The sequence below is a fragment of the Microcebus murinus genome, chromosome 7 (assembly GCF_040939455.1).
Source record: "Microcebus murinus isolate Inina chromosome 7, M.murinus_Inina_mat1.0, whole genome shotgun sequence".
NCBI classification, from domain to species: domain Eukaryota; kingdom Metazoa; phylum Chordata; class Mammalia; order Primates; family Cheirogaleidae; genus Microcebus; species Microcebus murinus.
Window position 1 is genome coordinate 91299495 of NC_134110.1, and position 17056 is coordinate 91316550.

Genomic DNA, 17056 nt, shown 5'->3' on the forward strand with positions numbered 1-17056 from the left:
CCATTGAATTTAAAAAGTAGAGGACAAGTTTAGAAAAAGAAGATTCTGGCACTATGCAATACCTAAGTACCCCTGCCCTTCAGCCATCCAAAATCAGACTGGTGAGTTGATAACTGCTTGAGACTTTTTATGAATAGCTGCAAATATGGAGTGTGGCAAAGAACTACTTATTATATCTTTTTCTCATTTCTGTCTGCTGGGGAGGCAAGAAGAGAAATGACTATAGGAAGGACCTAGAGAAAAGTAGGGAGTAAAAAATGGGGACAGAGACAGATGGTGATGAAAACCCTCAGGCTCCAAAATGGAGAAATGATCTGAAGCAAAGAAGCATTGCTATAGGAATGGGGTCACCTATCCCCATCCCCCACTAAGTAGAGTGAACTCAAGTAGTTCAGGTCATTTCTCACAGTCTAGGAAGGGAGAGCAGAGAGCAAATGCCCCAGCCAGAATGCACAGCTCAACTGTCCTCCTCTTCCCATGGGTGCTGCTGCTCAGGCTATAAAATGGTGCACAGAACACTAACTGCTCAACATTAAGGTTGGGCCTGGTGGCTCACACCTGTAATCCCAACACTTTGGGAGGCTGAGAGGGTGAGGGGCTATCATTTGAGGCTAGGAGTTGAAGATCAGCGTGCAGAGACCCCATCTCTACAAAAATAAAAACATTTGCCAGGTGCAATGGCTCACGTTTGTAGTCCCAGCTACTTGGGAGGCTGAGGTGGGAGGATCACTTGAGCCCAGGAGTTCCAGCCAGGGCAACAGAGTGAGACCCTATCTATATTAAAATAAATAAACAAATAAATAAAATTTACTGGGAGGAAAAGCAATGGAATACAGGAATGGTGCAGAAGACATGTGAAAGGGAAGCCATTCATGCCATATCATAGAAAGCAGAAACCAGAGGTGAGCAGTTAAGAAAGAGCAAAGTAAAAAGAAGTAGCAAGACAAGGAGGAAGGGTGCCAGGAAGAGGGGGAGGAAGGGAGTGGGCAGGGAAGGGGAAGAAAGGATCATTGAATTCATTCTGTCAGGGAACTGAAAATAATTCCCCACAATTGTTCCTCACTTTAGAGCAACCTAATAAAAAATAAATTAACTCAAAAATGATGATGAAACAGCAGAATGAGAAGGAAAGGGAGAAAATAGAAATATTAATAAGAAAATTCTACCACATAAATAGAAGTAAAAACAAAGACCATATGACCCTCTCAACAGACATGGAAAAAACATTGATACTTAAGAACACTTAACAAAATAGGCATAGATGGGACTTACCTCAAAATGATAAAAGCCATATACAACAAACCCACAGGCAACATCATACTGAGTGGGGAAAAATTGAAAGCATTCCCACTTATAACTGGAACTAGACAAGGTTGCCCTCTATCACCACTTCTATTCAACATAGTGCTGGAGTCCTAGTCAGAGCAATCAGACAAGAGACGGAAACCAAGGACATCCAAATGGGGGCACAAGAGGTCAAACTATCGCTCTTTGCTGATGATATGATCTTATATCTAGAAAACCCCAAAGATTCTGTCAAGAGACTACTGGAATTGATAAACAAATTCAATAAAGTCTCAAGTCACAACGTAAATGTATACAAATCAGTAGTATTCATATACACCAACAACAAACTAAGAACCAAATCAAAGACTCAATACCTTTCACAATAACATCAAAGAAAATAAAATACCTAGGAATATATTTAACTAAGGGGGTGAAAAACCTTTACAGGGAGACCTATAAAATACTGAAGAAGGAAATAGCAGAGAATGTAAATAGGTGGAAAACCATACGATGCTCATGGATCAGCACACTCAACATTGTTAAAATGTCTATACTATCCAAAGTGATCTATAGATTCAATGCAATCCCTATTAAAATACCGACATAATTTTTTTGCGGATATAGAAAAAATAATTCTTTGTTTCATATGGAACCAGAGAAGATCCCCATATAGTCAAAGCAATCTTAAGCAAAGAGAACAAATTGGGAGGCATGGATTTACCAGATTTCAAGCTATACTACAAGGCTATAGAAACCACAAAAGCTTGGTATTGGTACAAAAACAGAGAGACATAGACCAATGGAACAGAACCCAGATATAAAACCATCCTCCTATAGTCATCTGATCTTTGATAGAGTGGACAAAAACATACATTAGAGAAAAGAATCCTTAGTCAATAAATGGTGCTGGGAAAGTTGGATAGCCACATGTACAAGAATGAAACAGGATCTGCATGTCTCATCTCTCACAAAAATCAACTCACGATTAATAAGAAGCTTAAACCTAAAATGTGAAACCATAGGGATTCTAGAAGAAAATGTTGGAAAAACTCTTATAAACATCAGCCTAGGCAAAGAATTTATGAAGACCTCCAAAGCAATCACAGCAACAACAAAAATAAATAAATGGAACTTGATCAAATTAAAAAGCTTCTGCACAGCCAAAGAAACTATTACTAGAGTGAATAGACAACCTATAGAATGGGAGAAAATATTTGCATGCTATACATCCAATAAAGGGCTGATAAGTAGAATCTATATAGAACTCAGGAAAATCAGCAAGAAAAAAATCAAACAATCCCATTAAAAGCCATGGGCAAAGGACATGAACCAAAACTTTTCAAAAGAAGATAAATGAATGGCTAAGAAACATACAAAAAAATTCTGAACATCTCTAATCATCAAGGAAATACAAATCAAAACAAAATGAAATATCATTTAACTCCAGTGAGAATGGCTTTTACCAAAATGTCCCCAAACAAGAAATGTTGGCATGGATGAGGAGAGATAGGAACACTCATACACTGCTGGTAGGACTGCAAACTAGTACAACCTCTGTGGAAAGTAGTATGGAGATATTTCAAAGAACTAAAAGTAGAACTGCCATGTGATCCAGCAATCCTACTACAAGTTATCTACCCAATAGAGAAAAAGACATTCTATAAAAAAGACATTTCCACTCAAATGTTTATAGCAGCACAATTCACAATTGGAAGGATATGGAAACAACCTAAGTGCCCATCAACACATTAATGAATTAATAAAATGTGAGATATACACACACACACACACACACACACACACCATGGAGTTCTACTCAGCCATAAAATATATATATATATAAAATGAATTACCTGTTGTATTATCCTGGATAGAGATGGAGCCCATTCTTCTAAGTAAAGTATCATAAGAATGGAAAAACAAACACCACATATGCTCACCATTACATTGATACTAATTGATCAGCACTAATGTACACACACGGGAGGTAACATTTATAGGGTATCAGGCAGGAGGGAGTGGGAAGGAGGATGCTGTGTGCACTGTCTGGGGGATAGGCATGCTTCTTGGGCAGTTCAAAGGCAATTTGTGTAACCAAAGTGTTTGTACCCCCATAACACTTTGAAATAAAAAATTTAAAAAAAAGAAAGTTGAAAAAAAAGAAAAGAAAAAAATGAAATAAAATGGATGATGTAGGTTTAACAAAAATAAAAGTTGAGGTAAAGAATGTAATAAAAAAGAGAAAATTCTAGGATTGACCCAATATTATTAATGGGCTAATAAATCAGATAATAATAGCAGATAACATTAATTGAGCACTTATTCTGTTCCACACTCTGTTCTAAGTGGTGTATATGGATTACTTCCTTTAATCCCTACAAAAATGCCATGACTAAGTAGTAGATTTATTATCAAATGAGGAAACTGAGACGCAGTGTGGTAAAGTCATATGTCTATTCACTAGAAAGTGGCAGACGCAAGAGTTTAAGCCCAGACATATTCTATAGCACCATGAAATGTGCAGTTTTATCCTGATTATCACAAGTTAAGTTTTCTATTCATCCATCCTTCCCTGTAACATATGCAGAGATGAAATTCATCTAATACTAATGGTTAGAATTTAAAAAACAATATTTTATCAATGTTACAAAGCAATTAAATAAGCATTGTAATATGCCAATGATAATAACATAATGATTGTAGTGAGCCCTTGTACTCTTATTCCTATATCCCACAATGATTTACCTCCTATGTGATTGGCTGCAGTCTCCACTATTCCTTAGTCTGTCCCTGATCATCCTGTGCCTGGACCACTACACTCATCCACATCCCCTGCCCTGTGGGTTTTTGAGTGTGTTTTCTGTGCTGTTTTGCATGTCCCCCCAACCCCCATGACTTGTTTACCCAAAGCTCTGCCTTTCCTCTTTTTCTGTTATTGATGGAATATTTTCCTTCCTTAAATATCACTCCATCATGATTTCCTAAGGAACTGATTCTTGTGTTTCTTTTCCATTTGACTTAGCTCATTGCACGTGTGTGTATTTTTTTTTTTTTGTCATTTTAATCTGGATTTGAGATGGACACAAAGATGCTGGACTGCTTCTTTTCTCACAAACCTTTGTGATGTCCTGGCAATCTTACCTTCATGAATTCTTCTATGCCTTCTTCATAATCCTCTACAGTGGATTTGGAGAGCAAAAGTAAAGGAGAAGGGAAAAGGAGGCAGGAAGTAAGCAGAAATGTTTTGGAGAAATTTATCATCACTCATGAATGGGAAAATTGGATAAAAATCTTTTGCAGAAGAAGCATTTCACCACTCTCTCCTTATCATATACACTTCAGTTAAAAATTATTTATAAAAATACTTTATAAAAATATTTTAAAATAAAATAAAAATGTTTTAAAATAATTTTTGAAATATTCTAAAGTATTATGAATATAGATAAACTCTTCCAATTTTGTTGGAGCAAAATATAGACATGAATTTACTTGTTTCTTTGTGTCACTAGCCCCTGGCACAGTATCTGACCCAATAATGGTAAAATAAATCATCTCCCATCCAGTCTTTATTTTCTATAAAACTGATGGATCTGAAGGATGCAGTCTCATTTTATTCCTGGATAGTATCTCATGAAATACTATCTAATAAAAGATGAAATAGTCTACTAAAGGCAGGTAGCAGGAAGAAGCAGGAAAAAGGGAACAACATTGTCTTGATAATACTAAAATTAGGTAATCAATAGGGTGACCGTATGTCTCTATTTGCCACGGACAATCCCAGTTTATTCCCTTTGACTTAGTGTAATTATTAATAGCACAACTTCTCACTCTCAAAGTGTCCTTGTTTGAATGATAAATTATATAGACACTCTATTAATCAAGCCCTAGATAATCCAAAGTTATTTGCAGTCTTATTACAGGGACTTATGTTTTTTTAATATTGTTTTGGTACAAGATGGGGATATATTTACCTACATCGGGAATTATAAAATATATTAACACTTTTTTAGAGATTATACACACATGCATGTAAGGAACTTTTTTCATACTGCCTTGTATTTGAATTATTTGTACAATTATTTCTGTTGGCTTCCTTAGGAGTACTCTCCCACAGTTGTGAATGTACTCATCTTTATTTTCTCTCAACGCCTTGTAAAGGGTTTTGCACTTAGTAGAATTCAATAAATATTTGTTGAATGGAACTGAGTAAAAACGAAATCAAATTGTTAAGTTGTTCCATTAGGGATAATTTGTGTTAGTTTATCTTCTAATCTACAAACTGGGAGGATCAGTATGCTATTACAAAGTTTACATATTTGGCACACTAAATTAATTTTTTATGCTTCCTTATACTTGCTTTGCTGTTTCCTTAAAACTCCAATTGCGTATTGTTGCGAAGCATTTCTTCCCTAAAATGGTTAAATCTATTAATTGAGGAGAACGTTCACAAGTGGCCTTGATTTCTCTGGATATGTTGGACAGAAAAGAAAGGATATCATTTTTTCCATATATTGGCCAGGGTTTTGACCAGAAGGACAATAGGGGTCTACCAATGGGATGTTGGCCATAACTTGCAATTTTCATTAATCAAAAATTCAATGAATAATTTTTTGGCCCTATTGAGATTTCAAGAGACTCAGATAAGAACCACATAGAGGACCAATCTTCGAGAATCTGTGTATTTTGTATTTGACTACTGAAACTCCTAGCCAATTGGCAAGGCACTGAGCTCTTCTAACAAGTTATAGGGTGGAAATTATTTCTCTTCTCACCCATCTGCTCTAGGAGCCATAGCTCATATTTAGAAGAAGCATTACTTACTGGGAGGGAAAAAAAAAGACCATCAACAGAAGTTAAAAAAAAAAAAAAGAAGAAGAAGAAGAATAAAAGGCCATCATTGAAATAACGGCAAATATAACAACAACAGGGACAAATCACTTTGTAATATTCGTGTTAAAGTCCTATTTTACATTATCACCACCTGGAACAATCAATCTACAAAGGTTCCTGTACTACCTTTCGAAAAAACAAAAAGACACTTGTATTTCTCTGTGATGATAAAGCAGTAGCCCGTTACTAAGTACTTTAGCAGAGGCGAGGGAGTGAGAAGTTGAGTTGAAGAAAGAGATTCGCCATAAATACAGGTAAACGTCCAAAGAAGGAAAGAACATAGAGGAATGGGGAAAAGAGTAGCAGTAATTAAGATGTTTTTCTCTGTCTTTCATTTTCTTTCATTAGCTTTGAGCAGCTAAGGAAATCAACATATGTTTTCTTAGCTGGCTACATTCCTTATAAAGGTAAAGCCTTCTGCAACTGCCAGAGCAGACCATCCTTTTAAACCTTTTCTGGGACTCCATTTTCAGATGACAAAAGTCTTGGGAGGTTCAGCCTAGTTCAACTGGACTAGTAAACACTTAGCCTGGAAACTTATAATATAGCATCATCAAAGAGCCTATTATTTAAAAAGGTGGACATATCCCATAGTAAGGCAGATTTTTTTTTAATTTTCTTTTAATGAAAAGACCAATATAAGGTGATTTTCAGGAATGGTCCAACATTAAAAAACATAGGAAGACATCTTACTGAAGTATTATTTTGGGAAACCAATTGTACTCAATGGTGTAATGAGTGATATCTTTTCAAGAATATGTGTTTTCATGTAAACATTTTCTTTGTCCAATTATTGAATCCTTCCTCTATTGTGGTCTCCTTTCATACAAGAATCTATTGATTTTATCTATGACAGGAAAGGGTACCTATCTATTTCTAAACCCTGGCCTAGAATAAGATGGGGAAAAATTTAATCCAGGTAAAATATTTTGTTTTAAAGAGATTCTTTGTTATGCATATGGTTTTTATTTCTTGGAATTTTTCATATATTTGGCTTCTACTTTTATGTTATTTATTCTGCAAGCACTATTGCTTTGTTTCCCACTAGCTGAGGACATATCTCTCAATTAGGACGTTCCAAAATGCTGTCTATTTTGCCCATGAGAATCACTCTTTAAGATCCAGTCGACATGTTAGCTCCTCTGAAGTCTCCCCTGACTCTCTCACAGAATAACTCTCTCTCTCTCCTAGGCCCCAGCCACATTTATCTGTAATAGTAAAGTTCATTGGAAATGTGTGAGGGAAGGCCCGGATGGGGCCAGCTTTGCCTGAGGCAGTCAGGGAAGGCTTTGGACGTTGACTTGTAAGCCTAACCTAGAAGGAAGTGTGGTTTGCCAGGTAAAAAGAGCATACTTTTACAATTCATTGTTTATAAGCCTCTGTCCTCTTATATAGAAGGAATTCCATAAAAGTATCTCCAGCAATTATCTGGCATGTGTAAATACTTGATATTTGTTGATGGATATTTGAATGAAGGAGTGCTAAGCTGAGACGGACATGTTCCTCCATCATTTCCTCCCTTAAATAGGCTCAACACCTTCTATTTAGGCCCCTTGTAAGTGTCAGAAAGCCACTATAAATCCGAAGTGTCAGTGGCTTTGAAGATATCCCATTTCTATTTATCTCTTTGCTCTACCGAGACATTTTCAGTGAAAGATTTTACTTCCACGGAGAGGCAATACTCCAAACATTCTGAAAAGTGTTGTTAATGATTTTTTACTCTCCAATATATGGTGACTATTCAAATAACTTGGCATTTTTAATGTAATAGTTAGCATGTTTTAAAAAGTCATGTTAAAAATAGTGTGTTTAGCCTTGAACTTACATGATTTTTGCATTTGGTTTTTGGCTTGATGAGTTTCTGAGTTTCAGATAAAAACAGCTTTCTTTGAAATTCACCATCCTGTAAATGACAGGGGGATGATTTTAGTATTTTCTACTGTGAGTAGATACCATGGCATAGCCACTTGGTCATGCTCATATGCCATGGCTATTTTATAGAAGACAGTCAAATATGTTATCTTGTCGGTCCTGTCCTCAATAACGCATGCTTCCCTTCAACCAAAGACATAACTAAACGTGGTAAGATCCACATTTTGAGTGGGTTTGTGTTGCTTTTTGCCATGCACCATTCACAGATTTTCTGCTTGCTTGATATAATCACTAAAATATATATTTTTTATATTCTCTTGATCCTCTATATATTGCTGAAAAAACACTCTTATTTTCTGAAACATAAAAAACAAGTAGGGAAAGTGAGAAATCTTCCTTAGGTAACCTCAGAACAGAGGAACTTTGTGCATTATGCAGCCGAGGCCATGCCAAAATGCAATTTGGAGGGTGTCCAGCCCTTCATTGGAAAGTAATGGTTTTCACTGAACTGAGTTATGACCAGCTGTTTACAGACAGTCTGTGACATACTGATAGAGCAGAACACCGTATGTTGCTTTCCAAATCAAATGATACAAGAAGTGTGACAGAGTGGAGAAACATCTGTCATTAGCAATTTTCAGCACGCTTCACTAATTCTGGACAAAATACGAGTAATGAACTTACCGCAGGAAACTTCAAATACTACCACTGCTGAAACAAGGATATAAACAGCGAGTCCTCCTAATGGCTTCTAATTTAATTCATTTGCAGTAAGAAACAAACAAAGTGGGTTATTTGTTTTTGATCATAGGGTAGTAAATACTAACGCTGATCACAAAAGCTTATTTTTATCAAAGAATAAGGATCACAAAAAATGCAACTTTCTACAAGTTCAGATAGAAAGCTTTATTCCTTCTTCAACTGGGGAATAGGGTGGTTTTTGTTTTTGCTTTTGTAAGCGGCAGATTTGTAGAGTGCACCCTAACGAGGATGAAATCTTCCTGGAGTGTCTCAGAGTGTGATGCTCTGAGCTCGGGTTCTTGCAGTTTGTTGGACCTGCAGTGATATTTACATAACATTAAATGTTCCTAGTCTTTCTACTAAGAGGCTTGCATAGAAGAATGTGTTAGGTCTTTCTCAAGCTGCTTTCCCCCTTCCATTTCTCATCTTGCCTTTTTTTTTTTTTCCTGGCTGATAATTTTCATTTTGCCGTCCCACAAATTTTCACAGTTCTGTAACGAGCGCATGGTCCTCATACAGCATCCACATGGTTCTCTACTGGTTGACGTCACACTGTTTATGAGATCTCGGAGCCAAACCATGTGAAGGCTGCAATCTGTGAGCATTTTTCTTTTGTATCTTTGCAATCAATTGAGCTATTAAGCCATTAACATTCAAGGCCTACTCAGCTCAGCTTCCTTCTCCCTGGTTAGCGCCAACACGGCACGGTTCCTAAACGGACAGGCTTGAGTTTGACTCTAGAAGCAAAAAATGAAGAAAGGTTGTTATTCTTAATCTAAAGTTTCAACTAATGTTCAGAAAAACGGTAATGTAAAATGCAGACATGAGATCTTGCCCAATCCGTTGGTGTTCTACCAATGGGACCTACTTTGGACTGTGTCCCAGAACAAAAAGACTGAAAGCCATTCGGAACTGATGACTGTAAAATGAGTGTAGGAGGTCTTTGAGGAGCTCCTTAATTACAAAATTATTCATGATAAAATGGCACTAATCTCAAATTCCCAGTTTCTTGTAAATTTTAGTATGATACTACATAAAAACGGCTTATCACTTTTTAACACCTTAGATTAATCAGATCCAGCTTAGGCATGTTGTGAAGGAAATCATCTCCAAATGCATTTAAATCTTCCCGTCTTTCTCTTCTCCTTCTTCGTCTTCTTTTTTTTAAGAGAATACCATTCCTACTGATTTATCTATCTTTTTTTCAGCGATCCCTAAATTATTTTATAGTTCAGAAGAAATATTCCAAGATATGTAAATGCTAAATTCTTCTGGTTTTTATAGACATCTGTATTGAAAAACAAAACAAAGCGAAAATATAGATGCCATTGAAACCCATCATTACGTTTGTGATCCAGATAATAAAGTAAGCAGACCCGAGCAATTCGCTAACACTAACGCTATTCTTTACATAAACAGTAAATGTTTAGATTTTCCTGTTCACTGACTAACAGCACACATATCATAAACACTAAGCTGTTATAGTACGTTTCGTGTGTTGATTCACTTTAACAGTTGTTAGTGTGAAGACAGGAAAAGAAAAGTGGGTGTAATGAGACCATGTGCAGTATGCTGTGAAAACAGAGGCCCTTATTTGGCATAATGGGTTGCACCATAAGGGCCATAAAATTGTGCATGTGTTAGTATCATTTTAATTATTACGGGTGCCACATGTTAAGCAGAATAGCGGAACTACTAAAACAGCTTCAAAATCCTTACTGCTGATCGCTGCATTTAATTACAAATAGGAACATTTGGAGATAGGTCACCATAAAACCCTTCTGTTGTCAAATGAGCTCAAATCTGATTTTTGTAATTATGTTTTTATACCACAGATCCTGTTGAATAACTATAGTGAATAAAATTTTAATAAGTGCTGATTAAATGTAGGTACGTCTTGCTTCCTAAGAATATTTATGAACGCTTACCACACTTAAATCAAGGTACCATCACTATTTTTCTGTGGACAGTGCTTTGATCATTCAACCTTAATGCAAATAAGCTGAATAAATTTATGTGCCATGAAATATTGTTTTTTTTTTCCATTGGAGCATAAAAGCTCTGGATTTCAATTATTCATTCTGTTTGTGAACACTGTGTACTGTACTGTAATTCTCTAGAATCAAAGTGTTTTCATTATCTCATTCCATGTCAGACTCAGTGGGATCTTGTAATTAACTTTCCTAAGGCAGGATTTTGTCGGGAAGAGGAAGATGTCAGTCTTTTGTTCCCTACTAGAATAAATATGGTTAGAAATAGTAAGTTCACTTTTTAAAATTTCTTTGGAATTATCTATCTATGTATTTATCTAGCTAGCTAGCTATTACTTGGGCTATAAAAAAATCACAAACACATTGCATCTACCAAGAGAAATGATGTTTGGAGATCCTTCATCTGTGTTATTTCCCTGTCTTGTGAGAAAAGCTTTTGAAACCTTGTATCATGGTCAGGACTCCCGGCTCTCCCGAACATGAAATTATTGTATTTCCAATACAGATGAGAAATGTAAGATGAAGCAAAGAAGGAATTATTAACAGGTAATGACACATGAAAGTCATGAGTTAATACAAGGAAATAGGCGAAACATAGCACTGGTATATTTTTAAATTGATATGTGTTAATGTTCATATGTGATCTCACAGATTAAAACAGGTACATTTATAAGCTATCCATATGGATACATAAATTTGTGGGTTTTGTAATTCCAGAAGGCATAAAATACTTCTTCCTCAATAAAACAGAAGTTTAGTCCTTTATCATTAATATTCCTTTAGAATATTCATAATCCCTTTGTACTCCAGAAGGCCACATTATTGGAGAAGTTGTTCATTATATTTAAAGAATAAAATCTATATTCCAGCAAAAGGTATTTCTCAAGATCATGAGAGAATTCCATTTACAAAACTTCCCGGATTATCTGTTGTTATCGAGCACTTAATCCACATTGTAGATAGCTGTTTTAATTTCCAAGTGGCTCTGCAATATAGTCATTCAAAGAATAGTAGATGTGGTCCAATCCATGTCTCTCCATCCACTGTTTCAGATAAATGATAAGGCAGAGTTTCAGTAAAGACCTTGAAGATCCATGTACCACTTTGAGACAGATGCCATCCCTGTTGGCAGCTGTAGTATATGGCTCTTGAATACATCATTCTGAGCCAATACCCAGAAGCAGGCCTTGAGGCTGTAAAACACAGAGGAACAAATAATGCTTCTCTTTAAGGTAAAAATATAATACATAAGCGTGGTCCTGAGGATGCTGGGGTCCCTACTGGGAATTTGCTACTTCCCCAGTGCTGTATGTCTATCATCTGGGTCTGTAGACCCATAGCAATTGTCATCTTTAAAGGATGAAGGAGGGACGCTCAACCCATGCTAAAGGCAGAGGTGCAAAGTTCATTTCTATCATTTGACCGCATCATTTGATGGTGCTAACTTATTTTTTCAGCTCAGTTCTGATAAACAAACCAGACATCTCCAAAGCTCAGGTTGCTATTCAGCAACTATTTTGAACTCTGGTAGTGATACACTGCAGGAGGTGCTCGATATTAGCTGGAATTATGTCCTTGTTGGGTGAATTAATTAATTAATTAATTAATTGTGGAAAATCTGAGAATCACTGAAATCATTCATGAGAACAGACAAGGAGAAAAACCCTACAGATACAAGGGCCATTTACCAGGAATAATGTTTAACACAGTAATTCCACTAATTTATGCCCCTATAAGATAGGAGCAGGTTTTATAATCAATCAGAACAAAAGGAAAGGCAAGGAGAGAAGAATGACAGATAGAGAAGGAATTTCTGTATTTCCAAATTATTAGTGTCTTCCTTTCTAAGTGTATAACATTCAGTTTTCAAGAAAGATTGATCACAAAGTTTGTTTTAAATATTTTTGCCAAATAATCCGGAAATTTTAGCCAATAGTTATTTATTGAAAACCTCCTCTTGCCAGACACATTGGGTGGCAGGCTGGGACTCTGCCCTCTCAAGGCTGCAGGACACTCCTAGCCACCATTAGGACTTTACCATTTGGTATTTAGAAAGAATTTCCTGCTTGTATTATGAAATAAGGATTTAGATTAACTTTTTGGCCCCTTTCCAGCTCTGAATTCTTTTCATTCTTTGGAAGGCTGGGGTGTGCATGGCATTGGAGATGCAGAGAATGAGCCATTTAGATGACTGGCCCATCTTTGGGGAGCCTATGTCTACCTGAAGAGACAGGACACAGACCAGAAAACACTTATTAATCCCAGAAAGCATCTGTTAAATCAAAGTGATGTGGCCATGGCATAAATTTTAAAATGTGGTCATGCTTACTTCCTGCTCTGGTGGGCAAACTTTATCATGAACATCAGTTGTAGATCAACAATTCAGGAGCCAAAGACAGCTGCCGGCACCTTCTACTTCTGCCTGGCCCACTTGGAGTCCTCAACTCTTCACTGGAAATCCTTCTTTATGTCTCCTTTGAGAAAAACTGATGTTCACTCCTACACAGAAGAACTCACAGGGAGAATTGATAATTTTAAGAGAACTTGTCTGATAATTATTTTCTTCATATTCTTGGGGTCAACAGACAAGTGCTGGGGGTAGAATCTGTTCAGTAGAATCCCTTGCTTCCCGAAATACTCCACGTCTCCTGCTATCTCGAATGGGAAAGTTTATGTTTATATTTTGTTGTTTCATTAGGTGACACAACTATTGGTGAACTTTGTCAAAGAGTTTATTGGCCAATTGGTAGGTGTATCTTATGCATCTGCCACTTCTCGACTAGCTTGCCAAGTACCAGCTTAAATGGCTTCTGGGTTACTTTCCTTCCTGGTACTCAGAATTCTTTTGAAAATATCTCACAATTAAAAAGGTTCCCATGCTGATTTTTTGCAAGGATTTGAAACATTCTAAACTGGATTATGATTATTACTTCATGCAATATTTCAAAGATTTTACTGTCTCAAAGATTTTGTTTCCTTTTTAATGGGAAATTTCATTCCTTTTATCTTAAAATGGCTTTCTCAAATTCATAAATGATGGTATCTGCAGTTCCATCTTTCTAATACATGTCTATTCATGTATCATAAAGTACTTCAAAATGTTTTCCCAAGCAAAGTTGGAAAAAAAGTTTGCCATTCTTTCTTGAGAAAATTGAAAGAAAAGTTTGCTAAAAGTGCTAAAAGCAAAGTGTGTATCTTATAGTGATTCTGCTTTGAAGCATATTGTATTCATTGGTTGACCACAAATTTCCCAGGGCTCATATATTTCCATATGTCATTTTTTGAACTTTCTGTGTAAATTCTAAATTAAAAGTGAAAGTATTCTCATTAATAGTTGGCACTAATAATCTTTTAAAAATTTGGTAGCAAACATAAGCAAATTTATGGTAAAGAATATTCATATTATCTGTGTATGTATATATAATGTGTATTTATATATCCTTAATAAAAATGTATAGTACATCCTCAACATTGTCAATAGTTTCTTGGGAACTGCAACCTTAAGTGAAATGATGTACAGCATGAAACCAATTGTCCCATAGGCTTATTGATAGAAACAAGAGTTACATTCCTACACCATATTTCTGATCACAAAAGCATCCCCAAACTTCTAATACTAAAACCCAAAACACTTCTAACATTAAACATTGAAATAAATATGTTCTATACATACATTCTATACATAAGAAAGATTAATAAAAATAAGTAAGATAATTACTTACTCAATTATTCTAGTTCAGGGTGACAGTTGGCCAGAGCCCACTCCCACGTCTGAGAACGCAAGGAGGAGACTGAGAATGGGCAGGACGCCACCCCATGACAGGTACACTCACACAAACACCCACACTCACTCACACTGGGACCACTTGGATATGCCAATGAACCGAATATGCACATCTTTGGGATGTGGGAGAAAACCCAAACCGAAATGGGGAGAATGTGCAAACTCCATGCAGACAGCGGTCCCCACTGGGAATAGATTTTTTTTTCTCATCAATGTTATAACAAAATGATGTTGAACGGAACGATGTTAATTCAGGGACCTACCATGTATATATACATATGTATATACATACATATCATTTATGTGGTTTTTTTTTTTGAGACAGAGTCTCGCTTTGTTGCCCAGGCTAGAGTGAGTGCCATGGCGTCAGCCGAGCTCACAGCAACCTCAAACTCCTGGCTCAAGCAATCCTCCTGCCTCAGCCTCCCAAGTAGCTGGGACTACAGGCATTCGCCACCATGCCCGGCTAATTTTTTGTATATATATTAGTTGGCCAATTAATTTCTTTCTATTTATAGTAGAGACAGGGTCTCACTCTTGCTCAGGCTGGTTTTGAACTCCTGACCTCGAGCAATCCGCCCGCCTCGGCCTCCCAGAGAGCTAGGATTACAGGCGTGAGCCACCGCGCCCGGCCTTATTTATGTTTTTTATATACATACATATATGCATACTATTCAATATGGACATATAGAGTATATATTATTTTGCTTCTATGTACACACACACACACACAATTCTTTTAGTTTCAGGTCCAAACTATGGTTTACATAAAAATATCATACAAATTTGGGGAGGAAAGATATGTATTCATGACAACTCTTAGAAAACAGACTAAAACTGTTCGGAACTTTAATTTATCAGATTTTCTGTCTACTGACCTTACAGCAGAGGGACAAATCAAAAGGAAACTTAAACAAATTTGTGAAATAACACTTAGGAGGTGTCCAGGGCCAGTGCCCATGCAGGCCTCCAGAATGAGCATGGGCAGGAGGGAAAGGGGGTCCTCAATGGATTCCACCTTGCCCTGCCCCTTTCCTGAACCTCCGTAACCAGTTCCCATATCTCGTATTCTTTCACTGTTACTCTTCTTCCTCTGAATTCCAGGTAACGTGGAATAGCCCTCTTTCCCGTCCTGGCTGTCAGGTTGTCGTTAACCTGTGGTCCTCCTGGTCGGGCTCTTCCCTTCTTTGTACCCGACTGCCTCGTGTGGTGGGGTTTATGGGATTCACTCTGCAACATCTGTTGGGTTGAACTGAGTTCCAGATGTTGAGCTAGTTGGACATTAACTGAAAGAATTAAGCACTAGGAGTGAGCTGGTTTCCACTTAATTGAACTTTCTAGTTAACTAAAAATTAACAAGAGAAGTTTGATGTGTGTATTTCAGTCCTGGCTGTGAAATGTTCCTGCTGAATTAGGGAGAGTGTAATTAACATGCCAGCTCTTCTATGGAGCTCCAGGGAGTTTCCTCTGCCCAGGTCCACGTCAGACTCACCTTTCTACCTGCACCATCCAACATAGTCTGGCGTATCTCAGGGGTTCAGCAGTTATTTGATGAATGAAAAAGTTGGTTATTTTATTTTATTCCTGCAAAGATATATATTGAATGCCTACCTTGTGCTGCATTTTCAACAAATAAGACTGATAAAATTATTTCTGGATAATTATCAAAGAGAAAATTCAGTTTGTTGAAACCACACCGAGCTTTTAATTGCTTCAGTATTATAATAATTGTGGTTTAAAGTGAAGATTAAGATTTTTTTTTTTACCAGTAATATTTATTTTATAGAAGATTTAACAGGAAGTGTCTTGAGGACAGGGATTTCAGATGCAGAATTCATACACTATCCTTCAACAAAAAGAATGTTAATGAGGATCAGATATCTAGACGTGCTTCAGAGAAGACACACAACAGAAGTTTTAAATAGACACGAAATATGAATATACTTGCATGTGTGGTGGATTTTTTTTAATTATTAAAAGTTACACTGAGCTAGAGAGATGTTCAGGCTCCAATTTAATTTTGCACTCCTCCACGTCTCCCCAAACCTTCATATTGTTTGACAGTATGTTGCACGACTGTTGCCTGTAAGTGTGAAAAGTCAGGATGAGAGTTCACAGCAGGTTGATGGCCTGGAGATGAGAAGTCTGTCTGAGGACATTTCAAAGTTGTAAAGGTATTATTCTCACATGAAGTTATTTCTCAGTGGGTGTGAACAACAGCTACTCATCAAGCTGGTGTAGTGTGAAATAGAATTTCCTGAAAAATGATGTGCAGACATATGCAGAAAGCCACATGCTTAGTACATGCACAGACTGTGTGCCTAACTTCCAAGTGTTGGAATATTTGCCAGGAGATGAGCTAGAAATGCAAAAGTCCTCATCCTAAGTAGCCCAGGGAGAAGCACAGCTTGGAATTATCACCGATCCATTGGGTTCAAGGTGTGCTTTTCCCTGTGGGTCGAAGGACAAAAAGTGAACAGTGCAGCTGCAT